At 44.9% G+C, this 22059-nt stretch overlaps 1 protein-coding gene and 1 long non-coding RNA gene across 5 annotated transcripts in view; one reads left to right on the top strand and one right to left on the bottom strand.

The window, feature by feature from the left end:
* Positions 1-815: 815 nt before the first annotated feature.
* On the bottom strand, positions 816-14536 carry LOC112545527 (uncharacterized). 3 transcript variants are annotated; one of them, XR_003089022.2, is made up of 4 exons: positions 7151-7349; positions 5115-5234; positions 1661-1794; positions 816-1046 (listed from the first exon to the last, which is right to left on the bottom strand). It is a non-coding gene; the product is annotated as an uncharacterized LOC112545527 (long non-coding RNA). The 3 variants fall into 3 exon arrangements; XR_012905599.1 differs by lacking the exons at positions 5115-5234; positions 7151-7349 and adding an exon at positions 14481-14536; XR_003089023.2 differs by lacking the exon at positions 5115-5234.
* Positions 14537-14714: 178 nt separating this feature from the next.
* CDH23 (cadherin related 23) overlaps positions 14715-22059 on the top strand; it is a 576749-nt gene continuing 569404 nt past the window's right edge. For both annotated transcript variants that reach the window (XM_075934954.1, XM_075934956.1), the window contains exon 1: positions 14715-15262. The gene's annotated coding sequence lies outside the window, so the exon portion shown is untranslated. The remainder of the gene's footprint in view (positions 15263-22059) is intronic.

The raw sequence follows: 22059 nt of genomic DNA, 5'->3' as shown, positions 1-22059 counted from the left end.
CTGTGTCCAGTTCTGGGCGCCACATTTCAAGAAAGATGTGGAGAAATTGGAAAGGGTACAGAGAAGAGCGACAAGAATGATTAAAGGTTTAGAGAACATGACCTATGAAGCCAGGCTTCATAAACTGGGCTTGTTTAGTTTGGAAAAAAGAAGATTAAGGGGGGACATGATAGCGGTTTTCAAATATCCAAAAGGGTGTCACAAGGAGGAAGGAGAAAATTTGTTCCTCTTGGTTTCTGAGGACAGGACAAGGAGTAATGGGCTTACAGTGCAGCAGGGGAGGTTTAGATTGGACATTAGGAAAAAATTCCTAACTGTCAGGGTGGTCAAATATTGGAATAAATTGCCAAGGGAGGTGGTAGAATCTCCCTCTCTGGAGATATTTAAGAACAGGTTAGATAGACATCTGTCAGGGATGGTGTAGACGGAGCTTGGTCCTGCCTTGAGGGCGGGGGGCTGGACTCGATGACTTCTCGAGGTCCCTTCCAGTCCTATTATTCTATGATTCTATGATACATGGGCTAAAGGAACACCAAGACCTGGAAGTGGAGCTCCAACTGTGATAGTCAAATGTCTCAAGGCCTAATTCTAAGTCAGTTGACATCTATGGGAAAACTCAAAATGTCTTGAATAGGCTTTGCATCATCAGCCCCCAGCAATGGAACATTCCAGGGCAGATGGTCTGCTCCTATACCAGACAGGATTGTTGTTGTATCTTGTAGCATTTCACTCTGTAGAAATAATTATACTTTGAAATGTAGACAACCAGCTGCAGACTCGCCCTCTGACTCTCTGTTCCTGTCCTCCTTTAGCAAGTTTTATGGAGTGATTTGTACTATAGTTACACAATGGTGATAAACCGTTTTTAAAATGGAATGAAGAAAATGCAGTTGAATGAATTGCTACAAAAAGTCCTGTTTACCATTTTAAAAAAAAGTATTAAAAAATCACCATTATGGAGACATTCTGTTAGTCAGATGTGGGTAGTTTTCTGTTGATTTGTGTCCCTGATGTGAGGAGAAGCAGCCACAGATGCATGTTGAATTCTGCAGGGAACATATGCATGCATTTAAATCATTTACAGCTTTTTACTGGTGCAATTGTAAAGCACATTATTTTTTTGCATTTGTAATTAGGTTCTAAACAGATGGTGAAGGGCTGTAGCTCGCACTAAGATGGGCTTGTGCTCTGTTGGATTGCATTGAAAGAACTAACTGAGATAAGAAAGTTTCCTAATTTATTACATCATATTGGGAGGGAGGATATAACTATGTAACAGGGGTTGGCTAAATATGAATTCCAATGTGTATATATCTATCTGGAAAAAATTAAACTAGTCCACTTATCTGCTTATAATGTAATAAGCACATTTCTATGAATACAGTCTTCACTCCCAAAACTTAGCATAGATTCCAGATTTCATAAATATGAGTGATACCCAGTAGCAACTGCTCTGCACAGCATAGCTTTTATTGTGCAACAGTATAAGACATAATATCTGCTGTGACAAATGTTTTTAATATAAAGCAGAAGGTTTTGATTTGAAAAGAGTCTTTAGAATTAGAGCAAATTTGAAACACGAGATTATATACAAAGGCCAACTGTCCTGTTTATGGTTTTCACTTTGCTTTTCAGCACTGCCTTTCCCCTTCAAACCTACCTTCCCATGCTGTTTGAAGATACGGTGTAAAGTTCTTTTAATCCTCTTCCGAGGACAGCCTTGTAAACTGCAGCAACATCACAAACACAGTCTACTTCCTTCATTGCAGGATTAAGAACAAGGAAGACAATGAGCTGTGAAGGAGAAAGCCCTACTTTAAACATCTCTCACTATGGGCTGGGTAAGATGGTTCTGAAAAACACATCACGAGTAGCTAAACTAAACAGTTGTGTGTATAAGCATAATCCATTTTAACCTTACTCCTAGAACTAAACTCCTGTTCTCAGTTTATACTCTACACAGAATTAAAAACCCCACAGCTGGCCTGGGTCAGCCAATTCAGGTTCTGGAGCTGAAAAAAATGCTATGTAGACATTCTGGCTTGGTTTGGAGCCCAAGTTCTAGGACCCTGTGAGGGTGCAGGTCTCAGAGCTTGGATTCCAGCTGAAACTTGAACATCTACACAGTGATATTTAGCTCTGACGCCCAAGCATGCCATCCCATTCAGCAGACCTGGCCCAGCAGTGGCTTTGCTGCAGCACTTTTGTCCCTGTGTAGGTGTACACTTAAAAAACTAACTGGATCTGCAGATGTTTGCCTTTACCAAGCTGCAACTGTTCTTTATGAGCTAAGTAAGCATGGGTACCAACCGGATAATTCCACACCTTATGAGCTGCCTTGTTTTCAGATAAGCTGTTGAGTGGAGGAGGAATTCTTAAGATGCATTTCTTTGTATTATAAATGTATAGGTGTCTATTATTCTGCTGCATCTGCCCCAGTTTTTTGTGTTTTGTGTGGGGGGGGGAGGGAGGAAGAGAAGAAAAGGGAATTAGGTGTGTGCATAGTTAGGACAGGATGAAAACAGACAAGTGGAAATTGAAGGAGTTTAGAATAGAGCCAGGCTATACCAGGAGCAAGTGTGACAAGGCTGAACCACTAAAAGAGATGCAATGCAAACAGTCTTATAGGTAGGCACAGGACTGAGATTCTGTGTTCCAGTTCTTCCCAAAGATCCTCTGTGATCTTGGATAAGATATTTAAGTTACTTCCTCACATGTAAAATGGTAGTAAGGATATTTCCTTTCTCCCATCCTTGCCCTGGCTTGTACATTTATGTTGTAAACTCTGTGGAGGAGTTGTTGCTTATTGTGTGTATGAACCCAGTCTACCACAGTGGTGTTTTATGCTTGGTAAGGCCCTTTTAATTCAAATGTAAACAAAATGCTGGCTGTTTTACCAACATGCCATCTCCACTGTGTTCACCCAGAGTATGTTTAAATGATAGTGGCAAAAAATGTCATGGGACATCAGCATGTTTTCTCCCCTCAAGCTTATGCTGTTGCTACTGCTGGCACAATCAAGAACTCTTGAAGTGTTGAGTATAGGCATGGTTTGAGTCTATGGAATATGAGAAGCAGCTAGCTTATGCTGAATTGTTTGCTGCTAATTCCTTGTCCTTAGCTCCAGCTCCTGAGTTGGTGGAGATTCCAGCAGTTTGTAGGGCAGCTGAGAAGACTGAACAATTGCATCCAGAGAGAATGGGAGACTAGCTAGAGGCAAAGATGCAAGGTGCTCCAAGATTATGAATAGTTCAGCTCTTTGCTGTGGCACAGAGAGTTACTAGACAAGTTTTTTAATCATTTAGAGCACACCTCCAGGTCAGAAGTTGCTGGGACCATTTTAAGCAATGTGTTTTTGTTCTACAATGGTGCCTGTTCCTTCTCTCCGTGTCTCTCCCTTACACCTTCATCTTTAAGAGGCCCATGGTGCCAGTGCAGGTGATCCTTTACAGAATGGACATATAAGTGAGCCACTTATCTGCCATTCCTTGTGCAGGAAGCTGGGCTTTCTATTGGTGGCTTTCTGGCTGCTAGAGAACAGAAGTTGAGAGGGAAAGTGGCAGTTAAAGCTTTCAAATGGCAGCCATGTGCTGGTGACTGGAAAGGAACATTTCAGAGAAATCTGCCCAGGATCTTGGAGCTCTTGTGGCCCTTAAAGTCCTTATTTTGCTGTGAAGTCTAGGCCTATGAGAGGGGAGAAAAAGATATCAAGGCTTCCTCCTACATGGGGATGTTAGTAAGTAGTCAACTGGAGTATCAACTACTCACCACCACCCCTCTCCCACTTGCTGCCTCTATGAGAGGCAGCAAAGTTAGGGAGGGAACAGGAGCTGGTGCTGGGGGAAGCTAGCTTAAAAGCTGACTCTCCCCTCCCCCTCACCCAGTGCAGCCCTGCAACCCCCCTGCTGCCTCTGGGTGGGGGGGGGGTGGAATATGAGATACTGCTGTGAAGCAGCCCCTGTCCATGGGGGTCCCAAAGGAGAGTTGCCCCCTGCAGATGGGGGCTGCTGTTACCAAGCAGCCTCTGTTCGTGGCAGCCAAGGCTGGCCATGCAAAGGGGTTGCTTCAGCAGCAGCCCCTGGCCATGGCCAGCCTTGAGCACCATGAACAAGCGCTGGTGCCAGAGCAGCCTCTGTTTGCGGTGGCCAGGTATGGCTGCCATGAACAGAGGCTGCTCCAGCAGCAGCCCACAGCAACCTCTGTTCATGGTGGAAATTGTATCAACTACACGATTAGCCAGATAACTGCAATTTAACATCCTTATTCCTACACTATGCTCATCTGGATGAGGATAGCAGGGGCCACTTGTCCAATTTTCCCAGCTGTAGGCAAAGGGGAAGAAACAGGGTAGAGAGGAGAGCAGAGGGGAGTGAAACAGTTCTTGGCCCCATCCTCTTACTTTCAGCCACAGTAGCTGGCTGGGCACACAAAGGGAAGTGAGTAATCTTCTTCCTTACCCAGCCCTAGGGAAAGGGGGGAGGGAGGAGGAGAGGAACTGAGACAGTTCATTCTCTGTATGGCTCCTTAGTGTAATCAAAGAATCATAGAATACTAGGACTGGAAGGGACCTCGAGAGGTCATCGAGTCCAGTCCCCTGCCCTCATGGCAGGACCAAATACTGTCTAGACCATCCCTGATAGACATTTATCTAACCTACTCTTAACTATCTCCAGAGATGGAGATTCTACAACCTCCCTGGGCAATTTATTCCAGTGTTTGACTACCCTGACAGGAACTTTTTCCTAATGTCCAACCTAAACCTCCCTTGCTGCAGTTTAAGCCCATTGCTTCTGGTTCTATACTCAGAGGCCAAGATGAACAAGTTTTCTCCCTCCTCCTTATGACACCCTTTTAGATATCTGAAAACTGCTATCATGTTCCCCCTCAATATTCTCTTTTCTAAACTAAACAAACCCAATTCGTTCAGCCTTCCTTCATAGGTCATGTTCTCTAAACCTTTAATCATTTTCATTGCTCTTCTCTGGACCTTCTCCAATTTCTCCACATCTTTCTTGAAATGCGGTGCCCAGAACTGGACACAATACTCCAAATGAGGCCTAACTAGCACAGAGTAGAGTGGAAGAATGACTTCTCATGTCTTGCTCACAACACACCTGTTAATGCATCCCAGAATCATGTTTGGGAAACAAATATTTGTTAATGAGCTCCTCAGTCTCACAGAGAAAGATTTAACATAATCCAATGGCTGGAAGTTGAAGCCAGATAAATTCAGCCTGAAAATAAGGGACAACATTTTTAGTAATTAACTAAATTAACTTGATTTAGTAATCAAGAGTAATTAACCATTGCAACAATTTACCAAGGGTTGTGGCAGATCCTCCATCACTTGCAATTTTTGAATTGGCTGTTTTTCTAAAAATTCTGCTCTAGGAATGATTTTGGCAAAGTTCTTGGGTCTGTGTTACATTGGCGGTCAGACTAGATAGGGATGGGCAATAATTTTTGCAGGGGGGGCCACTCCAAGATTTTGGAAAGTGGTCAAGGGCTGCACTTCTCTGTGGAGGAGATATGGGATCTAGGATGGAGGTTGGGTACAGAAGGGTACATGGGGTACGGGACTGGGGTGCAGGACATGGTGTAGAGTCTGAGAGGGAGTTTGGGTGAAGGAGAAGGTTGTGACCAGGGTCAGGGGATTGCAGTGTAGAATCAGGAAGGGGATATGGGTGCAGGAGAGGATTCCGGCTTGGAGGAGGCATGTAGGATGGGGCACAGGATCTGGGAGGGAGTTGTGACCTGGGGCAGGGAGGTGCCGAACATTTGGATGGTGACCTAGGGGAAGAAATTGAGGTACAGGAGGGGCAGGAGTGCCAAAGGCAGGTTCTTGCTGGGAGGCGCTTACCTAAGTGTTTCCCAGCCAGCAGTCCTGCAGCACCCCAAAGGCAGGCTCAGCTCCCTGCCTACTGCAACCCCAGACCACTTGAAAATGCAGGTTGCTCCCTCCATGGGGCTCTCAGCTCTGGAAGGGGAGAAGAGGCTTGCACTGTCCCCATCCCCCACGCCAATTTCTCAGCTCCTATTGGCCGGTTGTTTCCCATGAAGTCTCCCCCTCCCTCCAGAGCAGAGAGGCACACGGAGAAGCTCTGAGTTTAAACAGCAGCAGCTATGTGCCTGAGGGTCCCATCAGGGTGTCCGTGGGCCGGATCCAGTGGCTTGCAAGACGTATCTTACCCAACCTTGGACTAGGTGGTCACAAAAAACTGAGGGCAGGTTGTCAAGTTCCAATTTAGCCCACAGCTATCATCTCAGCAACAGTTCCTCACTGATATCTAGAAGCATGTGCAAGGCCCACAGGTATAACTGAACCCGTGACCTCTGGAGCTTAGTGCACGAGTCTTTACTGCTTTCACTAAAAGCCAGCTGTGTCTCAGAAGGCTGTAGACAATCAATCCCGTTTGTGTGTGTGTCTCTCTCTCTCCCTCTCTCCTCCCTCCCTTTCTATCCCCCTTCCCAGTTGCCGCTAGGTGGGACAGTACACACATGCACCAACTGCAGATCTTCCCTCCTCTCTCTGCCTGATGTGTTCAGGTCAGAAGGATGGCATCAGATAAGTAAATGATCATGACTTTATAATTTGATGCTACCTTTGAATTCTACACACAAGTCCAGAGAGAGAAACTGGAATCTAACCTCTCCCTAATAGGGAATGCTTCGTGGACAACTTCCACAATTTTAGAAATGAGTCAGAAGTCCTGTGTAATCAACCCCTACAATGCAGGATTGTTCCCAAAGGTATGTCATTTAGTGCTCTAATCCCTCCCTCTGCCCCACTTTGGAACCAATGTTCCTCTCAGCTGCTTACTCCAGTCACTTAGTACCTCACTGTGCAGGGAAATACTTTGATTGTGAGCTCTTTGGGACAGGGGCCATCTCTTTGCTATGTTTGCAATGGGTTGAGGCGACTAGGTGCTATCGCAATACAAATAATTAATTATATAATCAACCTCTGAGCAGATCTAGCTGATATCTACCTTCCCACCTCAGAAATGCTTCTTAGTCCCTTCCATCACATGCATTAATTATTAGTTAATATTTATATTAGTGTGGTGGGTAGAGAACCCAGTCAGGGTTAGGGCTCCATTGTGATAGGAACTGTACAAACATATGGAGTCATGGCTTACAAAGAGCTTACAAGGCATCTATGCAGTGGAAGTTTCCTCCATGCTCTGATATCCCGGTTGTGAGGGTTCTTAGTCAACAAGGCAAGCTCATGGGATTAGCATATTACTGTTTCAGGAGAAGAAACCAGCTCTTTTTGGGAAGCTGGAGAGCTAAAAGGCTGTAGTGTTGACAGTTAGCCTGTAGATGGCACCTTTTACTGTGTCTGTGGCTGAGCTGGAAATAAATGATGAAAAAAGTGTTACAATGCAGGGCTCAGAATTGAGAGGGAGAAGGGAACCTCTGGGACTTCCCTAAATGGCATCTAAATCTAATCTGCAGCAATGGCTCCAGAGTGCTGCAATCCAGATCCAAATAAAGGGACTTGGACTCCAGTTCTGCCTTTCCCTGCCCATAACTCCTTCCTCACTAGTAACTTTTAATCATTGTATACTTGCCTTTCTGTCCATCTCCATATTTTCCTTTATAGGAAATTATTACAACAGCTATTTCAGACGCTAGAGAAAAAAGTCTCTAGCTGCTTGAATTGGAGTTGTAAAATGTATGCCAGCCATAACGTTCCTTAACCCCTCATATGTTAGTGTATGAGAAACACTTTTAAATATAGGACATTTATGTATCTCTATTTAAATGAATTTATCCAATGTAATTAGCATTGTACAAAGCAGACAAAGATGATAAATTGCTAAAATGGAGATTTTATAATCTAAATTAATTGCAAACAAAGTATTCCTCTTCAGCTTCAATTAACTGCAGTTGGCCAAATGTTCTCCACTGTCTAGTTGTACAAATAACTTTCAGTTTTTGGACTAAAGTTATGCTTTTGGGTCTGCAGTGGCAGAATGTTCAGAGCTATACCTGCAAACCCACTCCATGGGAGCTCAGAGCTCTTTTCCAAATGCTTATTCCCAGGTAGTTAACATTTCTATGCCTCTAGTTGCATGGCAATGAGGCACATTCCAGAACATGGAGCTCCCATTACCAAGGGACTCTGAGGGATCCCTAACACACTGAAACAGAGATTGTACCAAAGCCATCCAATCCCTGGCCAAGAATTATAGGAGCCATTGGAATAGAGCTCTGCACAATGGTTTTTTGTCTACCCAGCCTTTAGTCTTTCCATCATGTTTAAATGTGTGATTTTCACAGTGGATACTTTATTAAATTTTAAATGCCATTACTTTCCTAAAAATATTATTTTTTTCAGAGCAGAGTGATCAGTTTATATATCCGAAATATATCCACCATCCCTTTAATCAACAGAGTGGACAATCCCTTAACTTTATACAGGCTTCTTTGCCTCACCTGCTTACATTTCTCAAATAAATGGCATGATCTTAAGATTTGTCTTAAAATGCTGTATAAAATTAACCTAGAAATTAATTTCACGCAGGAAGAATGGGTCACTGTCAACCATAACATTCAGGTATGTTGCATGGACTATCAAATCAAGAAAATTCAATGCAAATCAGTTCACAGCATTTAGCGAAGCTGATTTGATTGTACCAAATGGCCTGTCCCAAACATGAGGGGCTAAAGCTGGGGTGAGGGGAAAACACCATCATCTACATACTATCCCCATTTTAAAGTGCTGTTGTATGAAGAACCACATTAATCCTGGGAATTCCTATTGTTGATCTGTTTGCCAGTTCTGTGCATTTCTTAATAAGCTGGGGAAGATGTAACTTTCTGGTGACTAGAGTAGTCTTCAGATAATAGTTCTGATGAACCTGGCTGGGTAAACTGACCCTTTGTGTAGAAACAAAGAACAATGCTGAATTTCATGTTGCTGAAGCCAATACCCTCCCTTTGTCACCAAATTGAGGGATTATGCTTTTATACGCAGCAGTGAGTTTTTAAAAAAGTCCCAGTATATGGCTGTTTAGCAATAGAAGGGTTGTTGCAGTCAAATAAGGTAAAAGAGCTGTGCATGTGATGCATTGTTGAGTTATCATTCCATAGTATCTTAGACATTCTTAAGACAGTGTTTCCCAAACAGTGGGTTGTAATCCAGCAGTGGTCATGGGGAGGATGGGTTGTAGGGAGATTGGAAAGCAAACCTGCCTTGCACTCATCTAACAGAAGCAGCATCTGTCTTCCTGGTGTGAGCCAGAGTCTCCAGTCCAGCCATTGTGGTGTGACCTGTGTGTGCATGAGGTCACATCACCACATCATAATGAAAGATCAGCCAGGACAAATTTGAATGAGTACTGTTCTGACCTTGTGCCAAACATAATTGGCACTGTGACCCTGTGTGTCTGGTCAGAATGTGCCGAGAGAGAGTCTGGGCTTAGCCCCTTTGGAACTGCTCTGTGAGTATGAGGGAGGGGGTTGAGCTCCAGTATCCACTCTCCTCAGGTCACCCCTCTACATTGGGCCAAGATTAGGATGGTGCCGGGGGAAAGGAGTTGCTACAGGTGATTGATGGCCCTTTGATGGGGAGAGGAGGAGGGAGCGATAAAGAAAGAGGACACTGCTCTGATTTGTTCTCCCCTTCAAATTTGGACCTTGAGTGGATCACAATAAAATGCAGTTGGTGGGTCATCTTAAGACAAAGTTTGGAGACCACTGACTTAGGAGAGTACTTATTAAAAAATGTCCTGTTGGCTAGTTCAAATAGTCCACAGTTCTGCAAACAGGTGTATCTATGACCTAAAAAAAGCCCGTCAAGGTTATAGGTTGAATAGTGTTCTGTGGCGATGTAGAATATGAACAAGAGGAATAGGACAATGATTCTTAAGTGTAAGAGAGCTGCACTTTAAATAGAAACACTGGCCTGAATTTATCATGGCAAGTCATTAAGTAAGCCATCATCAGTATGAAGTCAGAATGACTGCAAATGACCAATCCGGAGCCTTGTCTGCAAATAGCTTCCCCCCCCCCTTAATTATTTTGTCTCTTGTAGTTCTCTACTTTATTTGTCTATGTTTTATGGATGTGAATGAAATCCATCTGTACAGTTTATTTGTATATTCCAGCAGCACTTAGCCTGTGTTAAAGGCTGGCCAAGACACCATTCCTGCCCCACAGAGTTCCTAACCTAAGGGTGCATCTACACAGCACCCTAAACTTGAAATAAGATACACAATTTGCGCTATGCAAAGTGTGTATCTTATTTCAATTGAATTTCAAAATAACATATTTGGTGCATCTACACAGTACCAAATTTTGAAATAACGTGCTATTCTGAGACATCCCTTAACCCTCGTGGAACGAGGGTTACAGGGATGCTAAAATAGATATCAAACTAGCTGATGTGGTATCCCAAAATAGAGGGTGTATTCAAAAGATGCAGGGTAGCTATTTTGGGATACTTCCAGTATCCTGAAATTGCCCCACTGTGTCAACCTACCCTAAGAGAACAAGCAATATGGGTGCAGGGGAGAGACACAATCTACCATGCAATTTATGTATGTTAAAGTATCAGCGAGGCCCTAACTGCCCCTCACTATATGCATTATTAGCTGGCATTTCATTTTATTTCAAATGAATTAAACTCCTTCCTGATTCTCTGGCGTCCAGCTCCTTTCACCAGCAGTCTCCATCTTCCAACATTAAAAGACAAGGAGATACTTCTCTTGACTCAACCCTAGTACTGACTTTGAGTGGCCATTTGTCAGCAGTGTCACTTCTGGAGAAAGGGACTCTTCCACCTGCTGGACACTAAATGACACTGCTATCACAATATTACTCTACTCCAAGATGGGCAGTGCAACCTCTGATAAGTCACCTGCTCCTCCCTGCAGTGCCTGTTTATAATCTACCCCTACAGTACATCCCCCTTCTATCAAGGTAATGACTATCTCCTCCAGAACTATGATTGCACTCCAATCACGGTGGTGGCTGATGAGGGAAGGGGGGTTGAATAATACAGAGAACTCCCTTTACCCTCCCCATATTCAAGAGAGCAGGGGTAATCTACATCTTATTCAGATTGCCCAGTGCCCTATAGCCACTCTCAGGGATAGTCTATACTTGAAACACTGCTGCGATGCTTCAATGTAGCTACTTACTGTAGTAATGGGAGGGGTTTTTCCATACGCATAGGTAATCCATTTCCCTGAGGCATAGTGTTTGACTACTATGATACTGCAAGTATTTAAACCCTGAAACTACTGATCAGAGCTAGATCAGTGGTGTTTGTTTTGACCATTAAAAACAGATTTGATTCTTGCATAATCAAATTATCTCAGTAGGAGAGGATCATGAGGGAGGCAGGTAGCTGTATGGATAAGCCAGGAGGTCCTGTCTCACCCTGTCACCACATCTTATTCTTGGGGCGCCGAAGGACTTCCTTGCTGCAGACAGCTGTTCTTGAGAGGGTGTTTATGATGCTGGTTTCATAATGCAAGGTTTAATAGGTCTGGTAACAGAGAGAAACTTAAATTTACAGTGTGGTTTGCTCTCTAAGGTACACCACTGGACTTAGAAGCCTCAGAGAGGAAGGTTTTATACATAGCTTCCCAGTTCACTTCTTTATCTGAACTAGCAACACTTACCAGAGTCTGGGATCCTTCAAAGCGAACAGCTGCATCACAGCAGAGAAACAGAGTAACCTGAGCACACTGCAAACAACAACTTGTGTGATTTCACTACTGGAGCAGACATTGCACACATGCACTCCTGCAGAGGCTAGACTGCACAGTTACAGACTATATAAGGGAATCACCTCTAATATTTTATACCAAAGTTGTTTGGAGGATTGTGGTGTAATGCAAATGCTTACTCCATTTACAGTCCGGGGGGGGGGGGGGGGGGGGGGGCGAGGGCTTTGTGATACGCAGATTACCAAAATCAAACTGGCTTGTGGATGCTAGAAAGTAAATATTTGATGACATCTAGTCAGATGCACCAATATTTTGTACTTTTGAAAAGCAAACTATTCAAAATGCTTAATTAAAGAGATCTCCATAGTGCAGCAAATTAAGTCTCTAGCCTTTCACCTTGGGTTCAGATTGCTCACAGGCAAAATGATTTACTAACTACTAGGGTCTAAACTGAAGATATTTGTCCACTCCAAATCAATAAGCACCACACAGTTTGGTAACGATCTAATTGTCCACAGATGTTCAGGAGAGTCCTCAGATTAATCAATGCTACCAGACTCTGACTTCAGTAAGCTGTATGAGTCACTCATCCAAAGATGTTTTTAAAGGGGGGGGGGGGGAGCATTTGATTAACAAAGCATTCAGGAAGAATTCTGTAACAGTCTAAAGCTGAATACAGATGTAGATTTACCAGAATAACTAGTGCTCAACTTGAGACCTTTTCCACAAACTGGTTCTCATTGTTTTCTGAAAATCCATGATCTTCAAGCTGGGCACACAAGAATCACTATTCATTTTTTTAAGAATTAGTGAATAATTTTTTAGAAAGAAAAATATATATTTTTTCTGAATTTAGGTAAAAGGCTATGCTGTTCTGGGTTTGCTTCCATGATTTCTCTGCTGAGACCAAATGTGAGATCAAAGAGACAGAATTGGCAGTTTGTATGGAAAAGAAACTCGGGACTAGTGCAGTGAGGCCATTAAAGGTTAGGATTGAAGTGTGTTAGTACAGCTGCAATGTGTGAGAATTCAGAACTGGAATAATAGAGGCAATTCAGAGTTAATAGCAGGCCTAGCTGTTGCACATTAGGATGGAGGTGCATTGTCAGAATGGAGTGGGGAAGATTGCCCAGTTCACCTATGTGAGTAGAGATAGTATCAAGGGTAAACGGGCCCAATGGTGCATTAATTGCATCCTAAAATACTCCTTCCAGTTTGGCTCCCTTTAGTCACTTGTTGCTTTTGCTGATGTGATTAAACTTAGTCCTATATGCAAGCAGACTGAATTCTGTTGTCATATCATAGCCTTGCTATGCCAACGTGCAAGAAAACATTGATTGAGATGGCTTTAGTATACGTCAGACTAGTCCTCAGACAAGCCATGTTTAGTGGATGCAATTTAGCATCATTAAGGGAGTAACTTATCATTAAATGTAAAACTAAATCTCTCTCCATTACTTGTATTGAGAGTTACTGGAAATAACTTATTTTGTGGCATTCATGGAGCAAAACAGGTGCAGAGAAGATATAATTGCCCTCTTCCTCAGTGGAAGTCAGGTGCCAAGATCATAAACTGCCAGTAACGGGGAAGATAGAAATAACAGCCTGTTACCAATGAGAAGCATTGCCTATGCAAGTCAGACCCCCCCAGGCACCAGAGCGCAAACAGGAGGTGAATGTTGCACTATTCCAACTGCATGCCTCTATGCTGACACCAATCCATGCCAGGGTTTGCTATTTCACATTCATCTATGATTCATGCCAGTCCTGGTAATCCAAGTCATTCTATGCCCATTTTCATTTGCTTTTAATATCATGGTTGTAGCAGGGCGTATAAATAGATAATGGCACAGAAGCCAAGAGGAACTTTATGTACACACACACAATGACTAGTTTAGAATTATGGGAGGAAAGGAGGCAGGGTTGTTAGAGGCAATTGTTTCCCACTGCAGTTTATGCTGCTACCAAAACCTAGCCCTTTTCTAGGTTGTTTCTGTTTTAAATGCTGAGCTATCAGCCAGAGGCCAACCCTGATTATTGTTAAAAGAAGATTTTGGATGCTTTAGATTTGCCAGCCTCCACAATTGAAAACCCAAATTTCTATTCAAACATGCTAGTTTAATGGAGACAGAGATGATTGAGGGACAGGGAGCCAAGGCACTAGGAAGTGCTTCTAGAAGCTGATGTTTTAAAATAATTGTATATGGCTTAAAAAAAATCCAAGGCCTGGGGAAATTCTGCACGTACTCTTCAGACCAGAGAGTGACTCAACTCTGCTAGAGGAAGGGATCACACTGAAGAGAAGCGGAGCACTGCTGAGAATAGAAGTGGATGCGAAGCAGGATTGAATTTCCAATACATGTAGCTCCCCCGCCTCGCTAAAATGCTAACTTCGTATTCTAGCACAAAGGCAGCTGCATCTCGTCTATTTACCCCCTCTCCCCCCCGTTGAGGGATTCTTCAGCCCCATTTACCAACGGTATGGCTAGGTGCTTTTGCCCAGAGCCTGTTTTCCCGCTCAGCTCTATCAATACGGACTAGACCCGGTGGCATTAATAGAGTTGGTCAGGCTTTACCCCGGCTCTAAAGGGATCTGCACCTATCCCTTGGGTACCTGTATTAGTCTCAGGGCTTTGCTCTGCAAACTCCCAGGGACAATCACTGTACACCGAGCAGCGATATTTAAATACCGACATTCCTGCTCCCTGGGCAGGTAGAAAGCAGCCCGTTGTGAGGAGACAGCGAGGGGAGGATCGGAGAAGCAAGGAGCTCACTGACAAACAGCATCAGCTGCACCTGAGTCTGGTTCCTGCGCTCCGCTCGGCTTCTCTCGGGGGATCTGTAGTCACCAAAGCAGCAACCACCATGACATCAGCTGAGGGCAGTTTAACGCGCACTGAAATATTCATTACCTGGCAATGAGGCACTGCCTCCTTGCAAAGTGATCAGCAGCAGCTGTGCTGTCTGCACGCACTCTCCCTCCACTCCCCTCTCGTTTGCAACCGGGGGCCTCAGTTTACTCCTATTGTTTCCAAAGCCGGGGTGAGGTCGAATCCCCCAGAGTTCCTGATGGCGCTGCTCCCGGGAACCCCGCAGCACCCCATGCCTCTGCGCCGCGGCTCTCGCAGAGGGGATCTGTGTAAACGGACCTAAGTGGGGAGAGCGAAGCTAAAGTTGCCCGCGGACGCCATGGCTTCGGACAGAGCAGTCAGCAAGGCGCTGGGCTGCAGCGGGGCCCCTCCAGGGTGCGCTAGGCTGTGAGGGCATCTCCCTGGCGCCCCTCGTTCGCCGCGCGTTGGCTTGCGCCGAATCAAGCCGTGTGAACGTTCTGTACGCGCAGCGGAGACCCTGTCGTTGGTGGGCAATGGAAACAGGCTGGGAGTGGCGGGGAAGCGCTCCCAGCTGGAGTTGATGCCGGGTCTCTCCCTCCTGGCCTGAACTTTCCATCCTTTGCAAGACACTCGTTAGCCCGGGGGAAGAATTTCCAACCTAGCAGCCTCTGAAGGGACAGAGCGAGCCTCTTCCCGCGTCATTACAGAGCAAACGGTCCCCAGAGGCGGAGCGCTCCCGGGCGTCAGGTAAGGCAAAGTTTTACAGCCTCTGCCGCCGCCTCCACTCTGTGGAGCTGTGGGTGTGAGCCTGGCTCGTCCGGCACGCGCGGGAGAAACACTTGTTACTCCGCAGCCTGTCTCTGGATCGCATCTCTCAGCCGTGGTGTAGCGAGACAACCCTACTCCCTCCCCTTATTTCGTGTCTTTGTGTCGCGCTGTGTTTTGGAGGGGGTGGCAGGGAGGCGACCCCCAGCGTGGATCAATATTTAAAATACAAACTAAAAGCGAACAATCGATCTAATTCTCCACCGTCTCTCCCTCGCCCCGCGTCCCTCCTTTGCAAGGAATTTAAGGAAACTTTTCTTCTACCTGTCAAATTGTCCAGGTAGAGGAGGATTTTCCGGAGGGGTTGCCCTCCTGTGCCTGTGGTCAGTTAAAACGCCCAGCCCTTCCCGTGGCCTGGTGCCCAAGCAATATGCCGAGAAGGGGCAGTTCTTAGTGGCTGCCCGCGGCGGGAGTTTGACAACTTGTAGTTATGTTCCAAAGGGCGGCTACCGCTCTGGGCACGATCCGTATCGCGGTGGGCCGGACGCGCCAGTCCGGTGCCACGCGAGAGCTGCAGGAGTTTGGCTAACTTAGAGGGACGGACATTCCCTCCCCTCTCCAGTCCCTCAGACGTGCAGTCCTCCTCGATAATGGTCAGAGGATCCCGTTTCTGACAAGCGGGATCTTGTGTGTTGGGTACCGTCGGTGCTCACAGCTATTCGGGTGCATGGCTTTTTCCCCAGGGTGGCACTACAGAGCCTTGCTGGAGTAACCCCCCATCCTTGGGGAGGGGTCACCCCACCTGTCTGGAAAAACACGGTCACTAGACAGCGGGGTGTCTATGGCCAGCGCCTGGCTCTGCCGCGGAACCTCTCCTGGCGCGGCGCTGCGAGAGCAGGCGAACCGTTCGCGCGCTCAGCTGGGCTCCGGCAGGCTGGCCCGGCGAGGCGCAGCGGAGGCGAAAGGGGTTCCTCGCAGTGCCGGCCGGCGGCGTAGGGGCGTTTTCACTCTAGGCCTCCCAAACACCAGGCGGGGGAGCCTTGGCTTCGAGACCGTTCTCCTGCCCGCTCCTGGGACCTGAGGCTATCTCCCCGCTCCTGTCAGGTCGGCGATCGCTGTCTGCCAGGCTGGGGAGATGGCTGGGGACCCGGGGGAGGAAGGCGCTGGAGGTTTCTTTGCAAAGAGGAAAGCAGGCGAGTCGCCAGTGGCGCCCGTGGTTGTCCTGCATTTGACTAGCTGGTAGGAGTGGGTACTTGTTGCAGGCTGGTCTATGCCCCGCTCTGGCAGGGAGCCGCTCTGATCCCTTGGCCAGTCCGGGGGCAAGGTGTGCAAACTGGCCCAGCTCCTCCCCGGGCGCCAATGCTGCCAGAGCGCATGAGGGGCTCTGGCGAACGGTCTGTTCTGCTTAAAAGCAACAAGCCACAGGAAGGGCTGTTTGCAAGGAGAGTTGGATAACTGGGTTTTATTGGCTAACGTACCACTAGTTCCGGTTTCAATTGCTCCTGTAACAAAAAGTTAATATTTAGTATTTTTAAAGTGCATTGGGGCACATGGTGGTCTAGAGAGAAACTGTCCTGTGAAAAGTCTAAGCTAGACAGTGGTGGGCAAAGATTAAAACACCGATGGATAAGGACCAGGAGAGAGGCTCTCGCTGTGCGCACATTCGGGCCCCGATTCTGTAACGTGATGAGGACTTTGGATGGTTCCTATTTGTTTGGAGTATCTTGGGGGAAGGGGGAGTACATTTGAATTAATATGTCAACATACTAACAAATCAGAAAAGATCAGTTTGAGAGTTCCTAGGAAATAGTAGGGTAATAGCCATTGTGGATTAATCAAGAACAAATCAAGTCAAACCAACCAGCTTTTCTTATTTTGTATGCTTAATGGCCTACTGCATAAGAGGGAAGCCATAACTGGGGTATCTTGATTTCAGGAATGCTTATATGACAGTCTCATATGACATTCTCATAAGCAAAGTAGGGAAACACAGTCTAGATGAAATTACTATGAAGAGAATGCATAAAGGGTTGAATGAGCATTCTCAAAGAGTATTTATCAATGGTGCACTGTCTCACTGGGAGTATGTATCTAGTCAGGTCTGAAGAGTTCTGTCCTGTGTCCACTGCTAATTAAGATGTTCATTAATGAGTTGGAAAATGGAATGTAGAGTGTGATTGCATTTTTTGGACAACTCCAAATGGAGAGGGTAGCGAGCATTTTGGAGGACAGAATTAGAATTCAAAATGATCTTGACAAGTTGGAAAAATGGTCTGAAATCAACAAGATGAACCTGAATAAAGAAAACAGCAAAGAACTATAATTTATAAAGGTGAAAAAATCAAATGCATAACTACCAAATAGGGAATAACTGGCCAGGAAGTAGTACTGTGGAAAAGGAGCTGGGAGTTACAGTGGCTCACACATTGTCACAACATTGTTAGCTGATATTCAAAGTTCTAATTCTGAGATGCAATAACAGGACTGTCATCTATATGATAGGTGGGAGCTATCCTGCTCTCCTTGATTCTGGTAGCGCATTGGCTTGAGTATTGCTTCCAGTTCTGGAAGCTTCACTTTAAGAAAAGATATGGACAAAGTGGAAAGAGTCCAGAAGAGAGCAACAAAAATGATAAAAGGGTTAGAAAACCTTAGTTATGCGGAAAGGTTAAACAAGCAGCATGTTTAGTCTTGCGAAAAGAAGGCTAAGGGAAAGGGAAAGCAGCAGGAGGAGGATGGAGCCTGATAAGTCTTCAAATATCTTCAGAGCTGTTTATAAAGACAGTGATTGATTGATCGTTCTGTGTCCACTGAAGATAGGACAAGAAGTAATGGGCTTAATCTGCAGCAAAGTAGATTGGGGTTAGATAGGTGGAAAAACGTTCTAGCTACAAGGATAACTAAGTTGGGAATAGGCTTCCCAGGGAGGCTGTGGATTTCCCATCATTTGGAGCTTTCTAAGAGCAGGTTAAACAAACAACAGTCAGATGATCTAAGTGTACTTGGTTCTGCCTCAGGGCAGGAGGCTGGGCTAGCTGACGTCTCAAAATTCTTTTCAGCCCAAAACATCTGATACAATTTTTGCTTATGATGTATCCACTTCCTCCATCCTTTGCTTGTTCGAATCTTTTTCTGTAAATTCTCCAGAACAGAGTTTCTCTCCTCTGTTTGTGTAGCACAATGGGGTCTTGCTTCATCTTTGAATACTACCATAATTTAGGTAGTTACTGCTTACAATTAATATTTGAGGGAGAAGTAGGGTCGGGCAAGAAGTCAGCCATGAAAGGATAACTGAATGAAGACCTGTTTGAAAGCTGCATGGTACATATACTCTTGAAAGGTATTTCACTTCTGAGGGCATGTAGTTCCCTGTCTAATGTGATGCAGTCAGCCAGAAGCAGAGTTTCCAGAAAGAGCTACTCAGTGCCACAGGGTCCTATTGAAATGGAGATATTATTTGTAGGTGCACCCAGCATAGCTGTACCATTACATGAAAAATTCATGGAGACCAAAATGATCACAAGACAAAGAAGAGTATTTCATCTTGCCTGAGATCATCATGACAAAGATGAAGCCATTAAAGCACCTGGAGAAGTTTTAAATCGCAGTGTAGAAAAGAAAACGTAAAAGAGTTCTTCCTTTGGGCAATGGTAGTAATGGAATAATCAATCTATTGTTACTATTGCATTGAAGCAACTTCTTTCCTCCTTTAGAAAGATACCAGAAAGTTTATTCATTCAAACTGAGGTCCTATAGAGGCCAATGTTTTCCCATGACTCAAGATCCCTTCTTGCATGCCAAACGATATAGCTATAGATTTTTATTGTGAGTTTTTCCTGGGGATTTTCATTCTAATGATAAAGGCTAGGTAAGGAAGTCTCTCCTCATGAGACAGGTTAAGTGCCACTCTTAATCTTTCTTGAGCTAGGTGTGGATAAAACACTACTGTTGGTAGGAGGACCAAATTCTGATTTGGGAGTAGCTTATACCTACTTTGCACTGTTGCAAATGACTATACAAGTTGCAGAGAGAGACTGGCAAATCAAGCTTGTAATATTCAGCTATTGAATATGAGATGGCAAACTGGAGCATCTGGGATTTGCACAAGAAAGAGGACAGTCTAGAACCTGGCATGTCTAGTGATTAACATGCTTTACAGTAATACCTGCTTAGTGAAAGCCTTCACAGACAGGGAAGGAACAGACTAGAAAGCACACACTTATCCCAAGGCTGCAGAAAGGGATTCCTATTGGTGAGTGGAAGGAATATTTAGGAAGTACAAGAGTATGAATAACTTAGTGGAAATGCCAGCGTGAGGACCACTCTGCAGATCAAGAAATCAGCTGCTCTGATTGCTGGAGTATGTGTTTGCATTTATTGCTTAACATTGTGTTTTTTAAATATGTTTGCTTCCATGATATGCGCTGTTGGGGGTGCAAGTTTCTTCTGGAGTGAGAAATTAGTTAAGCAACGCTGCCACCTGAGTAAATGACCAAGACCTGTCCAAGTTGAAGGAGAGGATTCGCAGGGATTGCAGAAGAAATGGCAGGATGGTTTTGATTTTGACAAAAGTAATTGCCCTGTCAATTGTCTTGCATCTAAGATATTGCAAATCAAAGGCCAATTGGCTCCTGGTTTTGATTCTGGATGCCAGGCAGGAAGCTGTGAAAGGCTCCAAACATTTTTAGGAAGATAGTAGAAAAAAGATTGAACTTCCAAAAAGTGTAAGGTACAGGGATATGAATTTACCACAGAAGCAAGGGTTTAAATTAAGCCTCATCTGCAATAGCTCCTAAGAACCATTCAAACAAAACTATAGCCCAAGGCTACGTCTACACTGGCTCGTTCTCACGTAAAAACTCTTTTGCGAAAGAGTTCTTCTGCAAAAACTCTTCCAGAAGAGACTGTCTACACTGGTATGTGTTTTTGCGCAAGAGACGTGCTTTTGCGCAAGAGCATCCATGCCAGTGTAGACGCTCTCTTGTGCAAGAAAGCTCTGATGGCCATTTTAACCATAGGGCTTTCTTGCACAAGAAATTAACGTTGCCTGTCTACACTGGTCTCTTTTGGAAGAGCTCTTGTGCAAAAGGGCTTCTTCCTGAGCGGGAGCATCAGAGTTCTCGTGCAAGAAGCCCTGATTTTATACATTAGAACGTCAGTTTACTTGCGCAAGAACATGCGGCCAGTGTAGACAGGCAGCAAGTTTTTGCGCAAGAATGGCCGCTTTTGCGTGAGATCGCGCCAGTGTAGACACAGCCAAACAGAATTGCATTGTAGCTATAGCTAAATAAAATACAATACTGAAATAAAAAATAACTTTTTGACAAAACATTTTTTTACAAACGAGTTTTTATAAACATTTTGGCTTTCCAGGTTGTCTTTTTAAAATTAAAAACAAATTGACCAAAACAAGCAATAATAATAATATATTGAAGATCTTCATTGGAAACTGAATCTTTTTCTGACCAGCTCAATTTGTTTGGCTAGAGCGAATGGCTCCAAATTAAATAAGAGCAGTGGCTCTCACTATTTGCGTAGTTAGTAGTTCTTAATGCAGGTCCGTACGTAGTGGAAGGGTATGAAGGATGTGAAAGCATCCCACAAGGGCCCCCCAAATAAGCATGCTCTGGCTGGCCAGGCGAAGGCAAGAGTAGCACTCTGCCCGAGCCTCCCTCCCCCATGCTCTGACCAGCCAGGGGAAGTTGGGGCTGATTTCCCCACTTATTTGGGGGACTTTGAGGCGTGCATTCACACCCTTGCGGTCCATACTTACAAAAAACCCACACGCACCTCACAGAAATTACTGCATATGGGCCTGTAGTGGGATGTGACAGGAGCTTTTGTTAAGAGCATCTGCAAGTCTAGAGAGCATTGTTTTGACAAACTCTTCTAATACAAATTGGACCCTGTTCATACTGGTCAGACAAAATGTGTTAGCCTCCTGTTTGGCTACAGTGGAATTCAGATCTAATTTAGGCTTTGTTTGCATTTAAAAGTGGGAGAAAAATCTCTCAGCGCTCTATGCAAATCCCCTCTCTGAGGGGAGTAGCTAGCTAGCAGTACTGGAAGCCTGGCTCTCAGTGTGTTCACAGCCCCAAGCCAGACTGTTACAGTATTGTAAAGTGCCAGGGTAGACTTAGCCATAGATTATAAAATCAGGGGGTCTTTGTCTATTTACTCCGTTTGTACAGCACCTGGCACAATGGGCTCCTGGTCCCTGTCAGGGGTCCTAGAAGCTACCATAATATAAATAACTTGGAGACCATGATTAATTGCCCTTTTAAACATGGCTGGGGAAAGATAGGTATTACCGTTCAGTTACCAAATAACCAGAATTCTTGACAGTGTAAGTTTTATTCTGCGTAAGTCTGAAGCAAGAATGCAATGAGTTGATGCAGCCTGGTTGATGAGAAGAACTAAGAGCCATGAAACAATGTATTGCCTCTGTTGGATTAACAACTGAGCTACATGGGGGAAAAAACAGCAACTTGGAAGCTCTGTTGCAGGCAGAGAGGAGAGGAATAGCTGAATAAAAAGTAGTTTCTTGGATCCCAAGAGAGCCGGGGCGGGGGTGGGGGGGTGGGGGATGAAAGCCATTGCATTAATTAGCTCCCTCTAAGGATGTAAAATCCTGTTTAATTGGTTAACCAGCTAAACATTGTTTAATTGGTTAACTGATTAAAGGGGAGGTAGATGGGGTCTGCTCTGGGGGGTCCTACCACCACCTCCCTGCCACTGTCAGAGGCTGTACAGGCTGGGACACCATAGCAGCCCCTGTC

The sequence above is a fragment of the Pelodiscus sinensis genome, chromosome 8, assembly GCF_049634645.1.
Source record: "Pelodiscus sinensis isolate JC-2024 chromosome 8, ASM4963464v1, whole genome shotgun sequence".
Classification (NCBI taxonomy): domain Eukaryota; kingdom Metazoa; phylum Chordata; order Testudines; family Trionychidae; genus Pelodiscus; species Pelodiscus sinensis.
This window is presented reverse-complemented; position numbering and strand designations above follow the sequence as displayed.